This window comes from Amblyomma mixtum, chromosome 5 (genome assembly GCF_055824585.1).
Source record: "Amblyomma mixtum isolate Tamu chromosome 5, ASM5582458v1, whole genome shotgun sequence".
Classification (NCBI taxonomy): domain Eukaryota; kingdom Metazoa; phylum Arthropoda; class Arachnida; order Ixodida; family Ixodidae; genus Amblyomma; species Amblyomma mixtum.
In genome coordinates, this window is record NC_143016.1 from 162,820,051 (window position 1) to 162,837,359 (window position 17,309).

General features: G+C 47.6%; 1 protein-coding gene across 2 annotated transcripts in view; it reads left to right on the top strand.

The window, feature by feature from the left end:
• The first annotated feature begins 16,047 nt into the window (after positions 1-16,047).
• The window catches only part of LOC149344356 (coiled-coil domain-containing protein AGAP005037), a 443,868-nt gene continuing 442,606 nt past the window's right edge, over positions 16,048-17,309 (top strand). For both annotated transcript variants that reach the window (XM_089546281.1, XM_089546282.1), the window contains exon 1: positions 16,048-16,314. The gene's annotated coding sequence lies outside the window, so the exon portion shown is untranslated. The remainder of the gene's footprint in view (positions 16,315-17,309) is intronic.

Sequence of the window (17,309 nt, forward strand, 5' to 3'; positions counted from 1 at the left end):
TAAATGCATTCTATGTTTGTATTTTGCCGCATCTACATAAAGTGTTCCAGCGCAGTATCCGTATTTTTTATGTAAGGCTTTGGCTCGTGCTTGTCTTCTACCTTCATGGTGTATGGGGTGCATGTTTTTGGGAAGTGGTTAGTTCATTGTAGGTACTGTGTATTCGTAACCTCATAAGCCTTTCGGTTGAGGCATTTAGTGGGAGTCCTAAGGAAGCTTTGTAGGCTTGCCGTATCATGCTATCCAGTTTGTCCTTTTCTGCTTTCGCAAATTTGAGATAAGGGGTCGCATAGAGTATCCTGCTTAGCGCAAACGCCTGCACTAGTCGGCATAAATCTCTTTCCCTCACCCCTTCGATAGGTATGCGGCGGTTTAATCGCACCGTCGCTTCCATCGTGCGTTTTAGCTCAGTGGGTTTGTCATTATTCTTTCCATGAGTTTGTAAATACAACCCCAGTATTGTCATGGTTTGTACCTCTTTTGCAGATCGTCCACCGACATAGACGTTAATTTGTGGTGGGGGGGGGGGGGGGGGAGTCATAGTTCTTCTACCCCTTTCAAGTGAGGTCGGATTTACATGCGCATGCCTAAATGATGTCCACTGTTTCTCGGAGTGTGTCCTCTATGTATCCTTCGCATTCTTTGGTTACCTAAAGCATGATGTCATCTGCATAGAACGTGTGATATAGATCGGGTATTTGAGCCAATTTGGGGGAATTTTGATGAGGGAGCGGGAGCGGTTAAAAAGGAAAGGGGACAGGACGGAGGCCTGTGGTGTTCCCTTGGTTCCTAGTGAAATTAGGGCTGACTCTGTTGTTCCGGTCCTTATCACTGCTGTTCTGTTAGTGTGGAAGGGTAGGATGTAGTTGTACGTCCTTTCTCCAAGATTTATTTCTGACAATATTGTCAAAATAGCTTTGTGGGTGGCGTTTTCGAAAGCTTTAATAAGGTCTAAACCCAATATTGCTTTCCATCCCGTTCCCTGATAAGCTTCAGTTATGTGCATGTTAAGCTGCAAGAGTATTTCCTCGGTAGATAGTTGATCCCTGAATCCTAACCTTGTTTCAGGTAGGGGGTTCATGTCCTCCGCATAGTTTTGGAGCCTGTTGAGGATGACATGCTTCATTCGTTTGCCTAGGCATGGTATTAATGAAATGGCGTAGATTCTCCGTGCTGAGTTTCTTACCCGCTTTAGGAATAAAAGTGATTTTCGTGTGTTTCCACTGTTGTGGTGTGCTGCCTGCATTCCACTATTTGTTCTTAAGGTCTGTAACCGCCGCGATGACTTTATGTCTAAGTTCCTGAGAGTTTTATTTGTTACTTTGTCTGGTCCTGCCACAGATGTTGTCCGCAATTTTCCAATTGCGTACTAGACCTCTGCCTCTGTGATATTTGCGTCTAAATTTGGATTATGAGTCGCCTGGTAGTCTGCTCGTATGGTAACCTCATCCGTGTTTAGATAGCGTTCCGCTAGCCTTTTGATTAGGTCTTCAGTTGTACCCTCATATTTATGTATGCGTCTGTACAGTTGACTTTGTTGCAAGGGACGTACTTGTTATGAGTGAAGGAGGTGCCTTAGAAGATGCCATGCCTTCTTATTTCCGAGCTGTCCGTTGATGCTTTTATATATTTGGTTCTATTGTTGTGTTTGGAATGTAAGTGTACGTTCCTCGATTCGCCTCTCGATTTCAGCGATCATTCTGCGAAGTCGCTTGTTATGTTTTGCGTCTTCCAGCGTTTGTGGAAGCCATTTTGTGCCTGCCACAGGTTCAAGAGTTTTGAGACTGCAAACTGCTCCGCTTTCTCAACTGGCACCACAACGCTAATGGAGCTGACATCCTCATTCAGGGAGATAACCCAGTCGGTGAGGTTAGAGAGCTCCTTTTAGAGCTGTTTTATTGCGAAGTTCCCTGAACTTTTCCCAATCTGTTGTTCGTATTTCTTTAGCTTTGTTTTGGAGTTTTGTCGTGGGGAAGCTGATGCTAACGATGAAGCGATCACTACCAAGATTGTACCCGGTGTTGACCCACTTTGCGTCCTTGACGTTTTTAGAGAGGGCTAAGTCTGGAGATGTGTATACACTGACACTGTTACCCACGCATGTGTGGTCGCTCTGGTTGTTTAGCGCTGTGAGCACTAGTGATTGTATGGTTTGCCAGAGCAGGTTCCCTTCCGGAGTTGCTTTGGTATATCCCCAAGCTGGGTGTTGAGAGTTGAAGTCCCAAACAATGATTAGTTGAGCTGCAGCAGCTAGCTTTTTGCGTTTATTTACAAGTGTGATAGTCCTTTGGCTTTGTTTCTTTTTCTGGGGGGGGGGGGGGGGGTATACATTAAAGATAAAGAGATTTGTGTCTCATTTTGCCTTGGTACTATCTCAAGTAGGATGTAATCTCCTTCCGATTCGTCTATAAAATGTTGAATCGCGTTGATATTTCTATGCCCGAGCGTGGCTGTGAAGGAGCCGGCAGCGTTACTAGAGTCATAATAGGGTGGCAGATATGCTTTATATCCTGGCAGTATAGCGCTGTCTTTTCGTTGACGTAGCTGCGCACCACATATTTTGAATCGGCCGCGGACGTCACCGCCTTCGCCACGTCACCCATCCATAGTGAACGACGCTCGTCCAGGACCACGACCATTATGTGTGCCGAGCGTTCGTGGCTCCCATCGCCCGTTAAACTATTAAGCTGCTCTAGCGGCCGCTTACAGAATGCTCTGTCACTGCTGGAACTTTGTTTCGCACCGACTGATTCCTGCAGTGTTTAAAAAAAAACGTAAACGCCTCGTGGGAACGAATAGGGTACCCTTATTACAAGCACCAGCCCGCCGTGGTCGCGAATGAATACGCAATACATATCCCTTATAAAAATGGTCTATAGAAAGTCTATAGACTTCTTATTGACTCTATTGACTTTCTATAGATATAGATTTCTCTCTATTCATAGTCTATGAACTGTCTATAGATAAATGTCTACTAAAAGTGTATGGCCATCAATCTATAGATTGTCTATAGACTGTCTATGGCATTTGTATTGCCTATAGACTGTCCTCCAGGATTTGTCTATAGACAGTCTATAGACTTTATAGACAGAAGTCTATAAACACTCCATAAACTGTCAAACTCTTTTGTAACGGTATACATAAGAATTTTATTATGTGCATGACAGCAATGGTTGCATATGTGATTTCTTCCTGAACTAAAAGAGCCGCAGTTGTGGGCTAGCATGAAAGTTATCCAAACGGACATGGCCATAGTTGCTAAGTAACTCTCGGGAATGTGCACTTTGCGATTCTGCAGTGTCTGCGCTGTGGAAGCATGCCAGTTGAAACGTGCTTCGTGTACATTGCTCTGAAAATGAGTGCGCGCGACACGTTGAATGCAAAAGGGGTGTTGTTCATTTTTGCAACTACTATCGAGAGATATTCAAAGCAATGTTAGTTGCGGACTCACTGTTCTGTGCATAATGTTTTTACAGTAGAAATGATCACAACTTAAAGTTTATACGTGTTCTGGAACTTTGGACTGTAGTTTTTCGCCGATCTCATCTTTTCAAGATCAAAGAAAAATCTCTGCTCTAATTCTGGAAAGGTTCAATGCTCAAGGCATGTGTACACAACCGGTAAGGGAATGCTATGAATGGCCATGATATTTTCATTCTTCATATTGCAGGTTTATGTTCAAGTAGGCAACAATGGAGCTCATTACTTTATTTCTGAAATTTTCGTGCTCTCAGCTCATTCTTTATCCCGAAATAAGGTACTAAAATTGAGGCCGCGAAGCTCCTCTTGCCAACTGCAACTACCATGCTGAAATGCTTCTTCTGACGTGATGAACACGCGCCGGCCGACGCGTCGTCTGCTGTACCGTCTACGATTAGCTGCCGAAGCACTTCACGAACAGTGCTCGCCATTTCACCCAAAAATGTTGCCTTGCGTCAGCTAAACGACTTTCGTGCAGTGGCAGTCCCGCTAGTTCTCCATATCCACCTTCAGCGCGGCCGCATGAGTCTACGACGACGGCAGCATCCCGGGAAAAATACCCCAAAAGGTTGCTACTACTGCGACATATTCTAAATATTCTGAGGGGCTTTCTCCCGGCCAAGAAGACTCAATGTGGCGGCCCTGGAGTGTTATTTTCATTCATCATGTCGTGGGATGATCATGCCAATCATGTATCGCAACAGCTAGCTCATTTTACGGGAAATATAGGTCGCATGCGAACACTACTTCCTGCACAGGTAAAACTGTTGCTATACAACGGACCGGTTTGCTCCTGTCGTAAATACTGTCACTTAGTTTGGGGAACGGTATCTTGTTCAACTCTACAGGTGACCCACCTACTATAAAATAAATACACGTCATATATAGGGCGCCCCTTATGCAGCGCCCAGTGAGAACGCTTTCCGCGCTTGTAGAATTAATAAAATCTTCAATCGGTGAAGTTTGAGAGTTAAGCTATCGGTAAAATACGGGTTAAGCTTGAGAGTTAAAACAGAAACAAGAAACAATATCGAAGCCTTTCATGGGATCGCAAAAAGGAAAAAAAAACAGAGTGCAATTATAATAGAAGGCACAAAGAGTCCTGGTCCTTGCCTGCTACTCACCTAAATTTTGTAAAAGAAGGGCTCTGTTATTTACTTCCGTCGTTACTCAATGAGTATGAATTGAATGGTTCTGACCTATTTTTGCGCACTTATAAGGAGGGACGTGCTCCGCACAAACACAGTGTGATATAACTACTACTTTGAGCATTGCTAGCTGTGAACTCCATGATGCCTGTAGCATATCCATGAATGCAGTACAAGTGTATTTTTATTTTTACTTTTTGCCTTTTGAATGTCCTGCTGTGCGTGTCGGCGTTTGTTCCTTTCTTTATTTTTTTACAATATTGTTCAAGTATGATTGTTCTTTCCTTGAACATTCAGTTATGACTGGCGTTATTTGTATCGTAACGCTGTATTGTGAGTTATCTTATATGAGCGTGTGCGCTTGCAACCGACGCTGCCGCTGTGTCAAACTGGGTGCTGCGAGCTAATCAAGCTGTCCAAGGGCAGCTTTTCTTGCAGCCCCTCTCCATTTGAAAGTTTCTAGGTGGCAAATAAATTAATTTGATTTGACCTGATACTACTCGAGGAACTCGTATACATTTCGCGAGGCGCTAGCAACATATCCAAACACAGCTAGCTTTGAGCGCAATGCGAAGTTTGCTGCGTTGCACAGCTCCGTTTCTTGTCGTGTGCAGTGTTGTAGCGCAACTCGCATACAGCTTAGCGAAATGTAATGTTTCAGGAGAACTATACCAAGCTCCTCTTTATATCCGAGCGAATTTGCGAAGGGTTCTCAGCAAGGCATTCGCTTACTGTGTTTAGTTGACAAGTTCCCTATCTTTGAACAGTGTATGTGTGAGCAGAGGTACAAATTCTGGCTAAAATCTGTTTTTCATTAAAGAGCTCTCTCTCTCTCTCGAGATTACGAGATCAACTGCAGATGTCAAACAAAGCTGAGCTCCAGGACCTGCTTGCTTTTGTAATCGGTTGGCCAGAGACATCGCATCACTGATAAGAATCGAAAAAGTTGTTCCCTGCCCTGACCGCCATATTGTTTGACCTGAGCAGTATTGTTCCGGTCGTTGCGAAGTGGGTACATACAAGCTTTTTTCATTCCTTATTATGGCATTGGTGCCAGCAAGTTAGACTTCTAGGCTTGGCCAGAATTTATTTTTCATTTTTTTCCCTTACAGCAGTTCCTAACAGCTTAGCCCTAGCAATAACCAACGGGGGGTTTCGAGTGAACTGTGCTGCGTCCTGCCTCTACGAATGTAATTGCATAAATTATACACTGAGCGGCTTCTAGCGTACTGCCTGAAAACTGGATTTTCGTTTCATTTTTCTGTGGCTGAAAAAAAAATAGCTTCGAAAGTGCACATTGTATTAGCACGCATCAATAATTATACTCCCCGAGATTTATCAGTAAGAAGCAGGCATACAGTCTGCTTAGTGCCGCGGTCTGCGAGTGGCGCTCGGCTCCTGACTCGAAAGACGCTTGTTCGATCACGGCCGCGGCAACCGAATTTCGATACAGGCGAAATTCTAGCGGCCCGCGTACTGTGCGATGTTAGTGCATGGTAATAAAACCCCAGTTGGTCGAAATTTCAGGAGCCCTTCACTACTGCATCCCTCCTAGCCTGAGCCGCTTTGGGACGTTAAACTTTAATAAACCAACCAGTTATGTCTAGTTTTCAAACAAGGCAGGTCAACATTGTTTTTGTTGTATGCTTGACGCAGAATTATCGACGGTTACACGTGCAAAGTGCATTAGCTGACTAGAAGCACGCCTATGTCGCTCCGACGTGAGTTCGCATGTACTTCCGCAAGCCCGCATGTACTTCCCGCACGTCCTGAACTTCATGATGGCAAAGTGCCTTGCTTGAAAATCTTAGGACGATGCTAGTCGAAGTGCGCTGATCTTAGTTTCCCTTTTCAGTCTTGGTGTTTGACGGCTCCCAGAGGAAGCATATGCGCAAGGCTGCCTCGCGCATATGCTATGCCCCTTTCGTGCGACACTACACCGACTCTTGTTATACGCACAACTTTTATGAACAGGTACAACTATTGCTGTTTTCAGCTTTACAGGGATTTAACCACTTGAAATTTCGCGATTTAGCAGCGCTGGCACAACGGCTAGCATGTATTCATAAGTTTTACGCAAGTCGTTAATGGAAATGCCATCAATTCCATAAGATTTACTACATATTAAACTGAAAATTACAGGCCCTAGCTTATTTCGGGAAATTAAAGGCAGAAATGCTGATTCACTGATACTGTAACGCAAAGAACACAACCCTATATGCAAGTTTGCATTGTTAATTACACGACAGAAGTAGACGTTAAACTCATCAGCAATATTCTGTCCGCAGCTGGATGAACTTGAGGAAAAATATTTCTTTAAATTACCTAGCGTATTAAAACCTTTCAATCTTTTAACTAACCACCATGTTATCTTACTGCTCTGAATGGCAGCTTTAAACTTGTCTCGAAAATGTATGCGCTTTGCACAGTGGATCATGGCATTAACTGTATTTCTCATTTGCTTAAATTTGATTCATAGGTCTGGACAGCTCGGGGCCCGCTTACATTGGGCCCATAGCATGTCATTTCCCTTTACTGCAGCTAGTATGTTAGACGACATCTACTTGTTGCGCATGTTACATTGTTTGACCAGAATTGTTCGGTCAGCAGTTCCTTTTAAACGGCAACTGCATAGGTTTTAGAAATCGACGAGCTTAAAAAGGTCGATTGTCTGAAACATGCAGGTAAATCATGCGAAGTCCTTTTGCACTAGCATTTGGAATGACGACGAATTCGCCTATTAAAATCGCATTGGTCTTCAAGCTTCTCCGCAGCGCAGAACGCCAAGTGTGGTAGGGGGGGGGCATGATGACATTATCGAAGGTAAAAGTACATTCCCAACGCACAAACGCCTGTTTTGAAGGAAAAAAACAACGCTATCGAAGGCAGAGCCCGCCGAACGTTGTTTGGCAGCGTCTAACGAGTGAGGGCAGGGTGTGGCTGACGGCAGCGATAATTTGAAATCATACCTTCCGTGACGTCACATTTAACTTCCCCGCACTCCTTGGGTGCTCTGAGAAGAAGCGCAAAATTCAATCGTCGATTACGTCACTATTTAAAATGTCACTATTTAAAAACGCGTGGTATGCTTTCCCTACAGCCCATAGAGATTTTATAGCGAAATTCTGAAAAAGTGGTGCAGTTGCCCTTTAAGCTCTCAAACACTTCTACGAACTTGTCATGAAGGTCAACAGGAGACACAATTGCTAAAATAGACTTGCAGTCATAACGAGCCACCAGCTTACCAAACATTTTCGGATCGAGCACTGAAATTAGTTTAAAAGAATCTGTGGGTGCCGTCGCAGTGTGTGGACAACTCATTGGGCCGCAAAGTAATGGGCAACAAGTTTAGTTTCTACTATAGCGGATTTTACAGCTAGATTTTACAGGACACGACTAGCTTACCACTCAAAAATTCCTCACGAGTCGCTTGATGGATGCTACATTCCAAGCCCCATTTGGAAAGGCTGTCGAGATGATCAGCGACTAAACCTGCTGTTGGGCGCAAAAGGCAAATACTGATGCCGCCGATGATACACACGTCCTCTAAAGCCATAAGGTTGATAATGCCGAATGAAATTCGGATAAGAAAAGCCATGTATTGAAACTGGGAGGTGGGTAAAGCAATTAACGAGGCACCGAAAAAGCAGGCGTGCTCAAACTCAATGAGAGCAGTTCAGCTTGGAAAAATAAAAAAGTCTACAGTAAAGCTGCCCATCTGTTACTTATTAAAACTGCGATCCCCTCCTTTTCTGGTTAGACGTGTCTAAGAAAAAGCTTGGTAACCCAACAAAGAATACTGAGAGATGCAGTCCGAAGAAATAACTCCTGTAAGAAGTACAAAAGCGTCAAATGTTATGCGAGACGATGAAGTGATGGCACAGAACACACTCCAGTGTTTTCGAAGGCTGCTAATGTTCACATGCGCACCTGTAAAACTGCTAGTGGAGGCGTCAGAAAAGAACCTGTTTATATCCGTAAGGTCCACGCTTTTTATACATTCAAAGTGAGCCATGTCTCGGCGATTAATTCCAAATTCAGGAACTTTTCTACTCGAATGAAAGGTGCTCCCTCGGATTTCCTTGCCAGAACCCTTCCGTTTCTCGCCCGTACAAATTTATATCTGTTTGCCTTTCCTTTGGAACGGGCCAACCGGAACAGCTCCCGGTTCTTCCGCGTCAGGTTTTCGTTGATGAACAGAAGAGGAAACTTCTCTGGCACAGCAAGAGCCGAGAGGCCTTTCCGAGCGCTAAAGTACTTCTCTTTCACCGAGGCCTCCTGTGCTTGTACAACAATAGGTGGGCTAGTGTTAGTTTTATCCTTGGTCTGCAAGTGATGTGTCTTGCAAATTTCGTCTTCCTGGAAGCTTGTTAGTTTCAATTGTCCAGCTGTCTCACAAGAAGGATTTCAAGTCTTCGTACGGTTTCAAAGGGATAGACCATGGGTTTCAAAATTACGATGTCTGCCATATTGTACGAGTTCGTTTATTTTCATTCTCGTTTGGCCGAAAATTTCAGCCTGGCGTGTGACTGTAGCGGAAAGGGACTCCACTTAAGCCTGAAGCTGAGTTACTTCTTCTTGATTCGCATTCATAGTAGAGAGCACACAGTAGTACTTTTGCGGAAAGAAAATCGGTGGAAGTCTGAATGGCGGCCACTGTATCAGCCATCTTTTCACATGTTGCCCTGAAAGAGAGCAGTTATTAACCTCCATCATAAGCGCTTCGACGGTTCTGGTAAGTTGGTCAAGTTTGATATTGCAACGGATAATCTCCGTGAAGACGACGCAGAGGAAGTGCCCGGTGTGTGCGCGCTTGCCGCTCGGGGCTAGCTGTGATCTGGACCCTGTGCTCCGGTCGTCCTTGTGCCGACATAGACTTCGGGCCACGTAACATCTTTGGTGGAGGTGCTGGGTAAACGATCTCCACGCCACGCAGCTCCGAAGCGGTCGTCAGGCCGGGGCTACAACCATCATGGCTCCACCCGGCGAGTCACGAACCACTCCCTCTGCTTCCTCTGCGTCGTCTTCACGGAGATTATCCGTTGCATGATATCGATATCGAAGCTTACTACCGCGCCAGTTCTCGCACACTTCGATGTGACCGCTCCCACTGAAGTTCGCACCGACGCCAGTGGCTACGGCATCGGCGCTATCCTCTCACAGAGACAATCCGGAGAGCACCGTGTGATCGCGTACGCCAGCCGTCTCCTCACTGCCCCGGAGCGGAATTATTCAATTACCGAACGCGAGTGCTTAGCTCTTGTCTGGGCTGTTGGGAAATTTCGCCCATATTTATACGGCCGCCCCTTTACAGTTGTCACTGACCACCATGCGTTGTGCTGGCTCTCTTCCTTGAAAGACCCTACAGGACGGCTTGGTCGTTGGGCACTGAGCCTGCAGCAGTACCATTACTCTGTACTCTACAAGTCTGGCCGCTTGCACGCCGATGCTGACTGCCTTTCCCGTTACCCCGTTGGCCCGTGTGACAATCTTGGCACTGACAGCGTGGATGCTCTGTGCTCCCTCTCTGTCCTCGCCAACATGGCCGACGAACAGCGCCGCGATGCCGAGCTGCGCTCCATTATCGACCCCCTCAACACCGCCCCATTCGACCCTCCGATGCGCCGCTTTGTGCTCCGTGATGGAGTTTTATACCACAGGAGCCTTAGCCAGGATGGCCCAGACCTCCTTCTCGTTGTCCCCGAGCACCTTCGCACTGTTGTCCTCCAAGAGCTGCATGATCTTCCCATTGCTGGTCACTTGGGTGTCTCCCGTACTTACGACCGCGTGCGTCGTCGATTCTTTTGGCCGCGCCTCTACCGCTGTGTACGCCGCTATGTTGCTGCCTGCGATGAGTGCCAGCGCCGGAAACGCCCCACCACTCTGTCAGCCGGTCTGCTTCAGCCCATTGACGTCCCACCCGAACCTTTCCATCGCGTCGGCTTAGACCTTTTGGGACCATTTCCGGAATCCGCCTCGGGCAACAAATGGATAGCCGTTGCCACAGACTACGCTACCCGTTACGCGATCACACGCGCACTGCCCACCAGTACGGCTACTGATGTTGCCGACTTTCTTTTGACCGACCTTATCCTACATCATGGAGCTCCCCGTCAACTTCTGACCGACCGAGGCCGATGCTTTCTGTCCAGAGTTGTCGCTGACATTCTTCGATCGTGCTCTACGAAACATAAGCTCACCACCGCCTACCACCCGCAGACGAACGGCCTCACAGAACGCTTCAATCGCACTCTCACCGATATGCTGGCTATGTACGTTTCTCCGGACCATCGCGACTGGGATACCGCTCTCCCCTATGTGACCTTCGCCTACAACTCCTCCCGCCATGACACTGCCGGTTACTCCCCTTTTTATCTTTTGTATGGCCGCGAGCCCCTGCTGCCTCTGGACACGCTGCTTCCCACTTCTACTGCTCCGCCGTCTGCATACGCCCACGACGCCATTACCCGCGCTGACCACGCTCGCCAACTCGCACGCTCCCGGCTCCTCGCTTCCCAGACCTCTCAGCAGGAATTCTACAACCGCCGTCACCGTGTGGTCTCCTTCACCCCTGGCTCCCTCGTCTTGCTTTGGTCGCCATCTCGCCGCGTGGGGCTCTCTGAAAAACTTCTGTCCCGCTACATCGGCCCGTACCGTGTCCTGCGCCAAGTCACCGCAGTCACCTACGAGATCGCTCCCGCCTTCCCCGGTGCCACGTCCTCTCAGCATCAGACCGATGTTGTGCACGTCTCTCGCCTCAAGCCCTACGTCTTGCAGTCCCCCTCACTGCCCTGATGAGCACCGAGACGGTGCCTTTCCGACCGGGGGGCCATGCAACGGATAATCTCCGTGAAGACGACGCAGAGGAAGTGCCCGGTGTGTGCGCGCTTGCCGCTCGGGGCTAGCTGTGATCTGGACCCTGTGCTCCGGTCGTCCTTGTGCCGACATAGACTTCGGGCCACGTAACAATATTATTAGTGCAAAACTCAGGGTCCAGTGAATCATCACTAATATTGAAACCTACAACAGACTTGCAGGTATGGCGCGTCCATGTTTCGCGTTTAACAGTGAACATTTTGTTGTAGGCACTGTCTGCAAACGCGGACAGTGTTGTAGGCACTGTCTGCAATCGCGGAATAGATTTTTTCCCAGTTGGAACCTTTCCTTGCAAACGGAAAAGGCAAGGAATTTGCCCTCTACCGGCTTGTCGCATACCGAACACACAGAAGACATTAGAGTGCAGTCAACAACCAAAATATCTGTGCCAAAGACAGTTTTAAAAAAAACCTACCTGCCAAGAACGAAGTAAAATTTCAGCCACACCGGCCAGGTTTCGCCGCTGACTGGAGGGAAGCGCAAAGGAGGCAGGCTTTATATATGCTGCGACAGACACCAGGCGGACCGGGTTTAGTTTTCGTGCAACAGGGAATGCTGTGTAACCACTCAAGGTTAGGAGCGCGGAAGCGTAGGCCGCATGCGTTGCAGAGCGTTCATGATGCAAAGCTCGACGAGATTGATCATAAGATCCGGGAGATGCCGCAGCGTACGGCCTGAGAAATTTATCAAGAACGAAATTAAATAATATACAACGAGGTAATAAGATATAATAAACAGTTAATATGCCAAATTTGGCTGCCATGACTGGTTTAATTCTTACCAAAAGACATAATCGACAAAGACGCAAAAAGTAAATGTTTCCAGAAAACGGAGCTTACCTATCAACCGCTAAACTTTTCGCCAAGTGCACAACAAAAAAACAGACGTTTAACAAATCTACCGCATCTTTATTTGTTTTTTCGGGCATGTAAAGTCGTGATGAATACAGATTTCACCGAAGTTTAGGATTGTACTTGACACTAGTATTGGCGAAAAAAAAGACACGACCGGCAAAACTCTCAACAAAAAAAAAGCGGCTGAGATGAGCGAAGCGATAGTTGGTTTTTTCTTCGTTTTACAAAGCTTTTCCTAACTTATTGAAACGACGTTCCACGGTGAAGCCATTACACACTTGCATGGCTATCTGCACGCTGCCGTCTTGATGCATGCGTGCAATCTCAGCCCGCCGGCCATATGACGCTTTGCTGAAGGCACGGGTAAGACCCACAAGCAACGCCCGGTGAGTGATGATTATTACCGCCTGCAAAGACGGGCGCGCTACATACCCGCAGTTCTGCCCACGTTAAACGCCCCTAATCGATAACACTTTACTCCAGCAAGGCGTTTCGTGTCTGTAGCGGAGAAGCAACGTTGGGAAGCTCAAGCTCTTCACAGTTACATAATCTTCAACAATCCGTCACAGGTATTACTAGCAAATATTTACAAATTTCCTGCTTTCATCGATCTTCGCTTTCTGCCACCTTCGTCCGAATGGATCTTCTTCATCTACCGTCAAAGCGGGAAGGCGTCAGCCGTGTGCGCTCTGGTTCCTTTCACAGCCGCTAGTATTAAGGTACAACTACAAGTGCAAAGATGACGTTCTTAACTGGAAAATCTGTACTGGTCATTTGTCGCGGCCTAATTTTGCAGTGTGGCCCCGGTAGGAGTGTCATTCTGCTGCATCGCACAGATTCGCGGTTTCGATCCTGACGGCGTCATGAGACGATATGGCCAGCGGAGCGCGCAACGCCATCGTCATATGGCCCAGACGTTGTATGCCAGACACGTTTTATGGACACTCATCCCGGCCGCGGCGGTTATGACGCTTGGATACCTAGTGGTGCGGGTCGCAATTTTTATTTGTGATTTCTTTCGGTTGTACCAGCATGGTAGTTGTGTTGCATTGGAAGGCGACGTAATATGGCTCCCACCTTGACTTTGTAAACGAAGACTCAATTTGCCGCTAGCAGCCTATTCGTGGCAAGCTTACCCGGCCTTATACGTACTTACCCGGCCCAGTAATACATCTTAATACATCAGCTAATCTCTACTAATTCACATTGATCAACCACAAAAGTCACATTAATTCACCCGCTAATCCACCTTAATTCAGCAACTAATCCACCTTAATTCATTATCTGGGGTGGGCCTACTTCACAAAATTTTGAGGTCCTTTTCAATTTTGGTGAATGGGTCAACTTCCAAATTATATCTCATTTTCTTCTGTAGGAAGGTGCTTTAGAAGGCCTCCAAGTTTTTCACCTTGTTCTGGTTTAGCTTCGGTCATGCAAATACAGGAGAAGCGAGCAAAAGGTTGTCTGGCACATAACTGCAATGTGACCTTCCTCTACAAGCAAAACACATACGTACATTGAAAACACTTCATCACATACGATAAAACGCTGTAAAAATGCAGCCAGTTTGAAAAAAAAATTAAGGCAAAGTTAATTCTTAAGATAGCGAAAGAAATAGTAAACACGCACAATACAAACATGAGCATTTTGAGACGAAACCACAGATAATGTATCGCACAAGTGCCAAGCTACTTTGAGCAAATTTATGTGATAAAAGAAGTGGAGGATAAAAGAAAAAACGGGTCATAATTAGTGTGCATAAAAGGCTATCGTATTTCTAAAAAGAACGCTAGTTTGATTTTTCTTCTTTTTTACTACTCCGCAAGACTTCATGGGCAACCCATTAAAAGTCTTATCGATCCGGTTTTCCAGTATTAAATTATCTGTAGCCGGATATGCCTTCAAAAAATTTGGTATTAGGTACTCTAGCTTCTGAAATCCGTAATTAGTTTGAGTTCTGAAAACATTGCATTTAATTCGTTAAAAATCGCAACAGGTATAGGTCAAGTAAGTTGGCTGACATTTCTTTCTGTTCCGAGAATTTTTTCGGCAACCATAAGACTTGAACATGTAACTCAGCGCGCGGTTCGGGTGTCCACAGAGACTTGTGAGACAGTTAATTACTGCGTCATTTCCTCTACTCAAAACCAATTTTTCAAGTTGAAGGCTTATAATAAACGAAAAAAAGTTTGGTTGCAGACGTCTCACAGTCCATTATAAGTTATCAAGCCCAACCCGACATGCCAATCTTGTCGGAATGTTTAGTTTTCGTAAGTTGAAGGCACATGATTTACAACTCCTCACGAGGGACGAAATTGAAATACTATGGAGAAGCCTGCTGTACACCGTAACGGATGAAATGAACGACTATTCTCCGTTACACAATTCGTCGCTTCTGGTGGAATACTCCAACTCGCAGTACGGGAACTAGAGAGGCATCTAGTGCATCTTAATGACTACAGACTGAAGCATCTAAGCATCCTCGAGATATAAAAGAGCGCTGCCTTTAAGCGACTGAGCTACCAGTTTTAATGCGGATTAGCAAATATGAGAGCAGAAAGGTAAGTTACTTGAAAGAAAGTGCTCAGCGCACTCTGCCATTAGAATAGTGCTTCATTCCACCTTGTCGCTTCCACAAAAATAATCTTACACAGCATCGTTTTTGAGTTAGTGAGACGGCTTTCGTCCCGCGTGCTCTGAAAAGTATGATACTACTATGCGAATTTCAAGTCACGTCTCTCGTTTTTTATTCGAACGCATTATCCGACACTCAAAGGACACGCAGGCAAAAATGTGAACATACTATTTGCTATCTTTAAAAGGTGCATATATGTAATAAATGCGCTTTGCAGCGCACACTTACGCAACTGACATTTTAATTGGTTAGTAATTTCCGGTTCTCTTCCATTCTGCAAGTTTTAATGAGGTTGCATTACCGGGAAATTCCGGAAGATTGCTGATGACGAAAGCGATGGTGGCTGCAGCCGCAGGCAAGGGAGTAAACGGGAAGTAAGGGGAGTTGGAGGAAATGTTGGAGGACCTCAAGAAAAGATGAAAACCGCATCACGGGGAACAGACGGCCAAGGAGGGAGGGGAGCATTCCTCACCAGCCACGCGGCGGCGGGCTCTCCTTTCAATCTTCGCTCAATATGACAAGTCCGCGCACGTCCTTCACGTCGTTACGCGAAGGCAGCCTTCGGCGGCTGTGAAAAGAGCGGCTCCACGTGACTCGACGCGTTCCGCACCAGGCCGCCGCCGGTCGGCGTCGTGGGAGGTGAAAGGAAAGGAGCGCGCGGGAAGGGGGTCAGTGTCCCGGGTCCGCGGCAGATGGCGCCCCGGTTCCATCCGGCAGTGGGAGGGAAGTGGGAAAGAGGCGGGCCCGGGCCCAGCTTCTTCTTTAGCGGCCTGCAATGGCGGCGTCGCCACCGACGTCGCCTCGGGCCTTAGCCGGTCTTCGATACTCTCGCCCTTTCCTCACTCCGTGCCCTTTTCCTCGCCGCTGCTTCCCGGGCCACCGGCGTCAGCGAGCAGCGGCGGCGCTGGGCCGCGCTCGGGATTCTGGTGCCTCCTTCCCTTTTATTTTTTTCGCCTCCCGCGATTCCCGCGGCCGCTGCGGCGCGGGGCCGCACGACATCCCGGTGGCCGGCGGCGCGCGCGCGCCGCGCTCCCTGCTGAACCCTTTTCTTTTCCCTGCTCGCCGGTGGGGAGCCGTGCTGCACACCACCGCCGACCGCGGCTGGCGCCTGCAAGCCGCGCAGCGCGAGAAGGAAGCGTCAGTCTCGGGTTCCCCGTCAGACACCACACGACGCTGCAGCCGCAGTTGGCGGCGAGACTTCCGCTTCTTCTCGACTGGTTTCTCGCGGATATACGTGCATGTTCTTCCCGCGGCCAGCGACATCGCCGCGCTCCCACGACCGCTGACGACGCCGGGGCCCATCAAGAGACAACGACTGCAGGTGAATAGTGCCTACTTTTTCCTATTTGCTTCCCCAAATACGTGACAGTCTTCCGCTTCCCGAATAAGGAACTGAGTGGAAGCGCGCAGCGCTCGCCTGAGACGTGCGCATGTTCTGGCCTGGTACCAAGCCAGCAAAGCGGAAGCTGCGGTATAGCTAGTTGAGTGCATCTTGCGTTTCGTGCCGGTATGCGACGCGGTACGCATTCCTGCATGTCTCTTGGTTTAAGAGACAGGAACCCAACCACGGCGCTGGAGTCGAGGGCTTTTTATAGTTCTGAGCCTCTACGACTGGCAGATCCAAGTGGAGATGGAGTAGCGGCAAGACACAGCGGTAGCAAGTGAATTCGTTGAATCGGCCCTTTGGTTGCATGCGGGGATGACTGCATGCCGCCGTGGTGGCCAACCGAAGCCGGCACATGCCCCGCGCGGCGGATGCGCGCAGAGTGCAGTGACCCTTCCCCCCTCCCTCCCTCCCCACCGCCTGTCGCAGTCTCGGGAGAAAGGGCATGGTCTTCGTCCTTTCATTCTCTCTTGGTGAATGCGGCCTAAGTCAGCGGCCGGCTTTGACGCCCCGAAGTGTTTGCAATGTGTTTTATGCAGAAACCTAAGTTAGGAACTTCCTGAGCTGCTCGTTTAGCCACCATTGAAGATTAAAAAGGAAAACTAAACGTCTAGACGTCAGCTTCTTGCTAGGAGCAGAAGCAGTCAAGAGTGACTGGGAATAAAAAGCGCAATGGTGCTTCCCTATACTTCTGTTAGCCGCAGGCATTTCTTGGTATCAGGCAAAAAAGCAAATCTTGGAATACCTCTGTTATGAGCGACGTCTGGTTCTGAAGGCTGGGCTTATGAATTGCAAAGAAGAAAATGAAAGCAGGAAGGATACGAGTCAGGACCTCAATTGTGCCATTAAGCCTGCGGACATCATCATCATGAATTATGTTGGTGATTAACGCGTGGAGATCTTCGGTCAGTGAGGCAGCGCGGAGTGAAATA